The sequence below is a fragment of the Nannospalax galili genome, unplaced genomic scaffold, assembly GCF_000622305.1.
Source record: "Nannospalax galili isolate Female #2095 unplaced genomic scaffold, S.galili_v1.0 scaffold127, whole genome shotgun sequence".
Taxonomy (NCBI): domain Eukaryota; kingdom Metazoa; phylum Chordata; class Mammalia; order Rodentia; family Spalacidae; genus Nannospalax; species Nannospalax galili.
The window spans coordinates 2,760,830-2,769,640 of record NW_008360326.1 but is presented as its reverse complement, the minus strand read 5'-3'; the positions used below and the strand labels follow the sequence as shown (position 1 = coordinate 2,769,640).

Sequence of the window (8,811 nt, the reverse complement as noted above, 5' to 3'; positions counted from 1 at the left end):
GTATAACTGTAATAATTCAACTGTAAACCTAAAAATTTACAGCCAATTTTGAAAGAGATGCATCTTAGCTCAGAAAATTGTTATTGAGTATGTCAATGCTGTTGTAATGAAATGCTTCTTCTAAGTATGTGGTTATTAAATAAATAATTAACTGGGGAAAAAAGAAGGAAGGATTTGTTCTGACTCATGATTCACAGATTTTTTTTCATGCTAGGAATTTATGTGTTTATATACACACATATATGTATGTAAATAAATGCATATGTTTAAAATATTTTTTTTAAAGAGAAGAGAGGGGAGAGGAGGGGAGAGGAGGGGAGGGGAGAGAAGAGGAGGGGATGGAAGAGGAGGGGAGGGGATGAGAAAAGAGGAAATGCTTTGGAATCAATTCCAGGTCTTCACCTGGAATGCAAACATGAGTATCTTAGGGTCCTGCTCTGAGGGCTTAAGGGTTAGAGATGCCATATGGCATACAGAAGAGTCAATCCAGAAAGCTGTGCACCCAGCACAGTCCTCCCACATCACTGCCCTCTGTAGCCAGGTGCTCTATATCTAGGTGCCCTCCCCCACCTCCGATTTCCTGCCTCCCTCTCTCCCTCCATTTCCCTCAGTCCTTCTTTCTCTCTTGTTTTCCTTAACCACATAATTTGTGCCAAAGAATTTTCTTTTAGCAATTGTTGCTCTTGTTGAACCAAAATGATTAAAAAATCTTATAAATCCATAAAAATCTAGAAATCATGAAATCAGTTTATGTGTGATTCTCAATCCATTTTCCTGAATGCTGAACAAAAGCATCATGGGTGTGTATGCGTCTGTCTGTCTGTCTGTCTGTCGGTCTGTCTGTCTCTCCATCCATCCGCCCATTCCTGGTTCTCATTGGGCTATTCCCTGAGCTCTTGTCTTACCTTTAGTAATAGACTTCAGGTTTTTGAAAGTATAGACAGGGTCTTATTTTATATACATAGTCTCAGGCCTAGAATAAAAGAACTTGTTCTCAAATGATGAACTGAACTGTGAAATTAAAATTATCTCCTGTTCCAGGACACTCTCTTTTGCCTGTCCAAGCCTTGGGCAGAAATGACCTCCTTACTGGATGGCACAGCATAGAGCTTAGACATAGAGCTTCAGAACATGTTCCATGCTTTCTAGGAGCTGCTGAGAAATGGGCTCAGAGTTGCAGGGTCACTATGCTTTGGCTAGGCACCTCCATCTAAGATATTTCTTGGGAGGGGCTGGAAAGATGGCTCAGTGGTTGAGAGCACTGGCTGTCCTTGCAGAAGACCCGGGTTCAAATCCCAGCACCCACATGGAGGCTAACAACCATCCCTAACTCCAGTTTCAGAGAATCTAGTGCCTGCTTCTGTTTTCCATGGGCACCGTATGACATGCAGCCATTACACTCAAACACATAAAATAATTTTTTAATTAAATAAATAAAATACTGCTTTGAGAGTTGGCTTCGCAGACCCTGGGCCTGTAGAGCACATGGCTTTATGAGAACTCCACCTTCCTATGGTCACCATACTGCCACCCAGGAAGTGTCAGGAGGTAGAATGGTTTTTAATTAAATAAATAAAATACTGCTTTGAGAGTTGGCTTCGCAGACCCTATGGTCACCATACTGCCACCCAGGAAGTGTCAGGAGGTAGAATGAGCCTATAGTACTGTTCCCTGGCTTCCAGACCACCTGGGCTCCAAGCGTACAACTCATAAAGGGAGAGAGAAGGGCCAAGGAACTGGTGCGATCTGATTTCCAAGGCCTGCTTTGATCTCCCCACAGCGTGCACTCGATGTGGCCAAGTTGAGCCACTACAGAGAATATTCAGGAATTACAGCTGCATACCTTTCTAGTGCCCAAGCTAAGCTACTTCTAGACAGTTCCAGAGTCTGCCCTCCAACCCAGTCATCACAGCAATCCCAGATACTCCTATCTCTTCCACAGGACCCTCCCTCTTCTCCCCTTAACCTGATGACCAGTTCTTGACTTCTTTAACCATGGTCAACTCAAACAGGTACCCTACAGCACTCCTTCCTCCCAAGCACTACTTTCTGCCTTCCAGGAAAACTCAGAGGGAAAAATAGTCACCTATACACCCAAAAACAAGGCCCTTCCACCCACACCAGAAAGTATTTGCTCCAGCTCTCTTCTTAAGCCATCCCCTAGCCACACCTCTTCTCTCTGGTCACCAGTTCTCTGCTTCTCCTTATTTGACAGAAGTCCAGCATTTTCCTAGCACCACTGTATGTGTGAGGGTTCCCCAGAGAAACAGAACCCAAAGGATGATGTATACATGCATGCATGCATACATATGAGAAGATTTATTATAGAATTGAATCCGACAATTCTGGAAGCCAGGAAACCATTGGTATTATTCATCCCAAGACTATAGACCTGAGATCTGGGGTTGAGGATGGAGGAAACATGGTAGTATAACCTTCACAGTCCAAAGTTCTGAGAACCAAGAGCTCTGCTGTTCAAAGGCAGAAGCAATATACTCCCCACACAGAAAAAGACAGAGAGAGACGAATGCTCTTCACACCTTTGTGCTCATGTTCCTCCATGGACTGGGAATTGCCTGCCCATGCTGGTAACAGCAGATCTTCCTTGTTCAGTTCAGTGACTCAAACCCTGATCTCTTTCAGAAACACCTTCACAGACACACAAAACATACTTCGCCAGTTACCTTGGTATCCCTTAACCTCATCAAGTTGATACATAAAATTACCTATCACAGTCATCAGTCTGGCTACTGAACATCTCTCCTCTCTTTCAAGTACAGTCTGAGGCTTGTTGGTCTAAACCAATGGCTCATGGAGCAGCCCTGCTCTGGGTGACACATTCACTGTACTTCCCTGAACTTGGGCCTCAATATCATTCACCATAATAATCCAGCCCAGCCAGTGGCTTCTCTGAGGCTACAGAGGCTGGGAAAGAGTCTCCGGGCCTCCTCAGCAGATGGAACACGGTGACACTTCCAAAAATCTTCCTTCTCTTAAAGAGACCTATATTCAAGAAGGCAGGACATGAGTTTCAGCTGCTTCTTTCTTTTCCCAGATGCTTCTTTTTCTGTAGTAGAGAAATCGTCTATCTCCCTACTTATTGCTAAGAAATGCTTGGGTTATTTTTTTTAATTGAGACAGGTTCTCACTAAGCTGTCCAGGCTAGACTTGAACTTAAACTTGAGATTCCCCCTGCTTCAGACTCTCAAGTAGTTGGGATTACAAACCTCTGCTTCCAAGTCTGACTGTCTGAGTCGATTTTTAGAGTGTAAAAGGGAAGGTGCTCTATAAACAATATCGTCCCTGAAGCTGAAAAGTCACCTTTTCATTATATAATCATGCATCATTTAACAGTAGGAGGTATTCTGAGAAATGCCTCTGAAGGCAATTTCATCATGCAAATGTCAGAGTGTACTTATGCAATCCTAGACAGGATAGCCTACCATGCACCTAGATTTTTGTATATATTTTATATCTTTCTATATTTCATATCTCTCTATATGTTATAATATATAAAGTATAGACCATTGCTACTAGGGCTATAGTGGATAAAAAAAACACAAGATTAAATTAAGCACAAGAAAAAATGATGCAATTGAGAAACATAGTAAACCATGAGATGTAAGGCATTGCAGGCGGCATAATGTTTTGTAAAATGGTATGTGTGTGCCTGTGTGTGTGTGTGTGTGTGTGTGTGTGTATGTGTGTGTGTGTGTGTGTGTACATTCTTGAGTGGGCATGTGCACTTCTGCCTACAGGTATGTTTGTAGCTGCATGTGTGTGTGGAGGTCAGAAGATAACCTCAGATGTCATCTTTCAGGTGCCTCCCACCTTTTGAGACAGAGTTTCCCATTGTCCTGTAACTAGACCAGCTGACCAGTAGAGCTTCCAGGGATTTGCCTGTGTCTACCTCTCATTTTACCGTCCCTGGGATTACAAGCATTACAAATTCAGCTTTTTATAAATGTTCTTGGTGATCAGAATTCAGATCCCCATACTTTCCAGGCAAGAGCTTTATCGACTGAGCTATCTTCCCAACCCCTGTAGTATGCTTTTTCAAAAATATAAGTAGAGGGGCTGGAGAGATGGCTCAGCAGGTAAGAGCACTGACTGCTCTTGCAGAGGATCCAGGTTCAATTCTAAGAACCCACATGACGGCTATGAACCATCCTTAACTCCAGTTCCAGGGGACTCCAAAGCCCTCTTCTGACCTCCGCGGCATTGCACAACACGGATGCACTCACATGCAAGCAGGCAATACACTTATACACATAAACTAAAAATAATAAAATATTTTTTAAAACTATAAATAGAAGGGGTTCGTTAAAACAGCAGAAATTATGTATTGTATATACTTGAACCAAAAATATCGTTTATTATTCAAGTTTTGTGTAGCATCCACAATTGTCTAGACTATTTTTTCTATACAGTTGATAGAATGGTCAGCTTGCCTATAACAACATTATCACAAACACATCAGTAATTCATTGCACCACAGTGCCAGGATGGCTGTAATGTCACCAGGCACTAGGAATTTTTCAGATCCATAATAATCTTATGGGGTCACAGTCATATGTGTAGTCCCTCATTGACCAAAACATTTAAACTCTTTCAACCTCTAGAGCCAATATTGGTGTCATTGATTTCTTTCCCATGAGTCCAAATTCCCAGTCCCAGCCACTGAACAGACCTGGGAAATACCTAAAGTAAATCCTAATTCTTTCCAACTTAAGCAACTCCTTACCCATCACCACCCATGCCATTTTATATCTTGTTAGGTTTCTAACTCATCTCAGGGAACAAGAGATAGGGAGGATTTAATAATCATCAACAAGGGAAATGTCTTTGTTTTCTTTTGCCTTTAATAACTTGGCAATCTAGAAGGATAGCATGGGGCAGACACTGGCTACTAATCAAAATGGAGGAGCTGAGGCTGGTGACATAGGCCTGTAAACCCAGTTACTCAGGAGGTTAAGATAGAAAGATATCAAGCACAAGACCTGCCTGGGCTACTGAATGAGCTGAAAGACCTGTCTTGTCAACTTAGCAAGACCCTATCTCAAAGTAAAAAGCAAAAAGATAGCTGGGGATAGAGCTCAGTAGTAGAGTACTTGTCTAGCATGTACAAGACCCTAGGTTCAACCCCCAGTATTGGGAGACAGAAAAGAGGAGAAGGACCAGGAAGAGGGAAGAAACAGACTCCATTTATTTACCCAAAAATATTTGCAAAGTACCTGCTATACGCCCCCTCCTGTTCTAGGCTCTGGGCAACTGTGCAGAGAACACATGGAGAACACAGGCCAGTGGCTTCCTCTTGAGGCACTTTCTTGCTAGACATAAGCAAGGCCTAGAAATAACATAAGATTAAAAATGAAGATCTGAAAATTCTGGCTATAAAAAAGTACCCATGTAAGCCAGGCATGATGGCACATGCCTGTAATCTCAGCACTTAGAAGATTAAGACAAGAGGACTGTGAACTTGAGGCTGGTTTGGGCTACACAAGAAACTGTCTCGGGGGGCTGGAGAGATGGCTCAGCAGTTAAGAGCACTGGCTGCTCTTGCAGGAGACCTGGGTTCGAATCCACATGGCGGTTAACAGGTATCTGTAACTCCAGTCAGGGATTCCCATGCCCTCTTCTGCCTGTGGGCACTGTAAAACATGGGTACACTTATATACATGCAGGCATAACACTCATACACATAAAATAAAAAATAAATAAATAATGTTTTTAAAAAGAAACTCTCAGAACTAGCAACAACAAACAAACAACCCCATATAGGTGATTTTTTTAAAGACATCATGGATAATAGTAACAGTAATTACTACTTGAGTGGTTACCATGAGTTGGAGTGGATTGGCTGGATTGAGGCTCCCTGTGATGGTTAGTTTTAATTGTCAACTTATAGAATGCAGAATCACCTGGAAAGGGAATCTCAGTGAGGAACTGTCAAGATTAGGTTGACTTGTAGCCATATCTCTGGAGGATTGTCCTGATTACAACGGAAACACCCAGCCTAAAAATGGGTGATGCCATTGCTTGGGTTTGGGTCCTGAATTGTATAAAAATGGAGAAGGTGAGCTAGTAAAAATGCATGTATTTGGGGCTGAAGAGAACATACATACATAAAAAAAGAAACTCTCAAAACTAGCAATAACAAACAAACAAAACCATATAGGTGATTTATATACATACATAAGAATGCACTTACATACATGTAGGCATAATACTCATACACATAAAGTAAAAGTAAATCCAAAAAAGAATTTTTTTAATGTATATATTCACTCTCTTTCTGCTCTTGACTATGGATACGCTGCTTCAAATTCCTGCCACCTTGACCTCACTGCAGTGACGTATTGCTGTCTGGAAATATGAGCCAAATAAACCCTTTTTCCCCCAAGCTACTTTGTCAAGGTATTTCATCACAGCAACAGAGAAGAAAACTAGGACACCCCCAAACCCTGCCCTAGAACTCATATGTTGAAGTCCTAATCCCAACACTTCCAAATGTCTCATGTTTGGAAACAGAGCAACTTACAGATGTAACCAACTACCATGAGTTCATAGTGGAGTGCATTCTTAATCCAACATGACTGGTATCCTTATGAAAAGGGAAAATCTGAACACAGACACACTCAGAGAACCCCACATAGAGACTGGTCTTACATTACCACAAACCAAGGAACTGCCAGGAGCAGGGAGTAAGCCCCAGAGGAGATTCCCTCTAGCACTGCAGAGGGAGGGTGCCCTGAAGATACCTTGATCTTGAACTTCTAACCTCTAGAATTGTGAAACAAACTCCATTGTTTGGGACACTCGTTATGGCAGCTTTAGCAAACTAATGACACTGTATAATAGGTGTGGGGTGCTTAATGTTTACAGAAATTATCTCATTTAATCCTTACAGTTCAGTAATTGTTAAATTACCCATTTTATAGTATACATACAAATTGAACTGGAGGGAGTCAAGCAACTTACTCAAAATTGAGCAGCTTTAATTTAAAAAAAAATTAAGGGTGGTGATGCTCAAAGCTTAAATCTCAGAGGAACCAACTTTCCACTTTCAATCTATTCCAAGCAGGCAAATCCACTCTCTCTTCTCTTCTCTCTCTCTCTCTCTCTCTCTAAAAAGCATTGCTGTCTTAATCTCCTCTCTCTCTCTCTCTCTCTCTCTCTCTCTCTTCTCTCTCTCTCTGTCTCTCTCTCGCACGTGTGCTCTCACTCTCTCGCTCTCATGCTCTCTCGCTCTCTCTCACTCTCTCTCACTCTCTCGCTCTTTTCCTTTCCATTCTTGTTTCAAATGCATGTTGTCTATGGTCATCTTGAAGATGCTTGCTTGGTGATAAAACTGATTCATTTACCTACTCAAAGTCTACAGAAGCATAAATTTCCAGTAAGTAGTGATGTTTAAATACTGTGTACAGTACCTCCTACCTCCTCATTTACCAACAAACCATTAAGCTAACTTTCCTGGTCCCATGATATCTCTGTGTACAACCTCTGCTACACTACACACTTACAGAGCAAGAAGCCATAATAGTATGGACTGTTGATGTTATGAATGTGCATTCAGTCTATGGTTTTGTCCAAGACTTGTCCCCCTGTTGGGTAAAAATTCTATATCTCAGCTTGAAAGGAACTCTCAGAGGAATAAGTCTGAGATAGTTCAAAAGCTTCTAACTTCCTAGTTAAGGCGAATAAGTTAACAATCCTATCAGTAGGCCAAGAGTTGAGGCAGAATATCTGCAGATAGGCTTCCTTGAATTCCAAGCAATAGAAAGATCTGAAAAACCATAAACTCAACTCTGGGTTCATGGTAAAGTTTTTGTATTCTCTGCATTGTTAATGACAGCAATATCTATGACTTTGAGTCAAGAAAGAAATCATTGAATACCATTCATACTGTGCATAAATACAGGGCCATCTCACATAAGAGAAGAGCAGTGACCATTATTTCTCAAACTAGAATGGTCTATAGCAGTTTCGTAAACTTTTTCTACTCAAAATCCCTTTGGCCTGAATATAGGTACATAAAGAAGTATACAAATCAAGCACCTACAGATAATAATCACAAAGAACTGTATTTTTAAATGATTCTTTGGTATACACATAAAATTGCTGTTTATTAAAGACAAAAGCAAGGGGCTAGAGAGATGGTTCAGCAGTTAATTGCACTTGCTGCTCTCACAGAGGATCAGAGTTCAGCTCCCAGCACCCACACGGCAGCTAACAACTGTCTGTAAACTTCTGGTCTCTGTAAGCACTGCATGACATGGGTGCACTTACATACATACAGGCAAAACACTCATACACATAAAAAAATAAAAATTAATTAATAAGTTTTTTAAAGATAAAAGGGGACCAGCAAGATGGCTCAGCAGGTAAAAGCACATGATGCCAAGACTCATGACCTGAGTTTGATCCCTGGGACCCCCATGGTGGAAGGAGAGAACCAACTGCTGCAAGTTGTCATCCGGGTGCCATACACATACCTTGGCATGTACATATATACACACAAAAAATAAATAAATAAATAAGTAAAATGTAATAAAAATAAAAGCAAACTTACACAGAAATGAGATAGATTTGCTTGTTCAGTTTTACATAAGGAATTAATTCTTGGCTTAATAGTTGAAACTGAAGGACACAGAGCATTTGTAACATTTTTTGGAATTGCGTGATATTTTTATTTTATAATTGTAAATGCTGAGAACACCATTTCACATAAACACATAATAAAAAATAGCAAAAGTATGTTTAGGGCTTTTTCAGAAAGTGTTGGAGGGGGCTGGAGAGATGACTCAGCCA

At 41.1% G+C, this 8,811-nt stretch overlaps 1 long non-coding RNA gene across 1 annotated transcript in view; it reads right to left on the bottom strand.

Moving 5' to 3' along the window:
- Nucleotides 1-8,811, bottom strand: part of LOC115068916 — a 50,570-nt gene that overhangs the window by 33,496 nt on the left and 8,263 nt on the right. Inside the window, exon 2 of the long non-coding RNA XR_003848257.1 lies at nt 5,235-5,347. This is a non-coding gene — a long non-coding RNA (uncharacterized LOC115068916). The remainder of the gene's footprint in view (nt 1-5,234; nt 5,348-8,811) is intronic.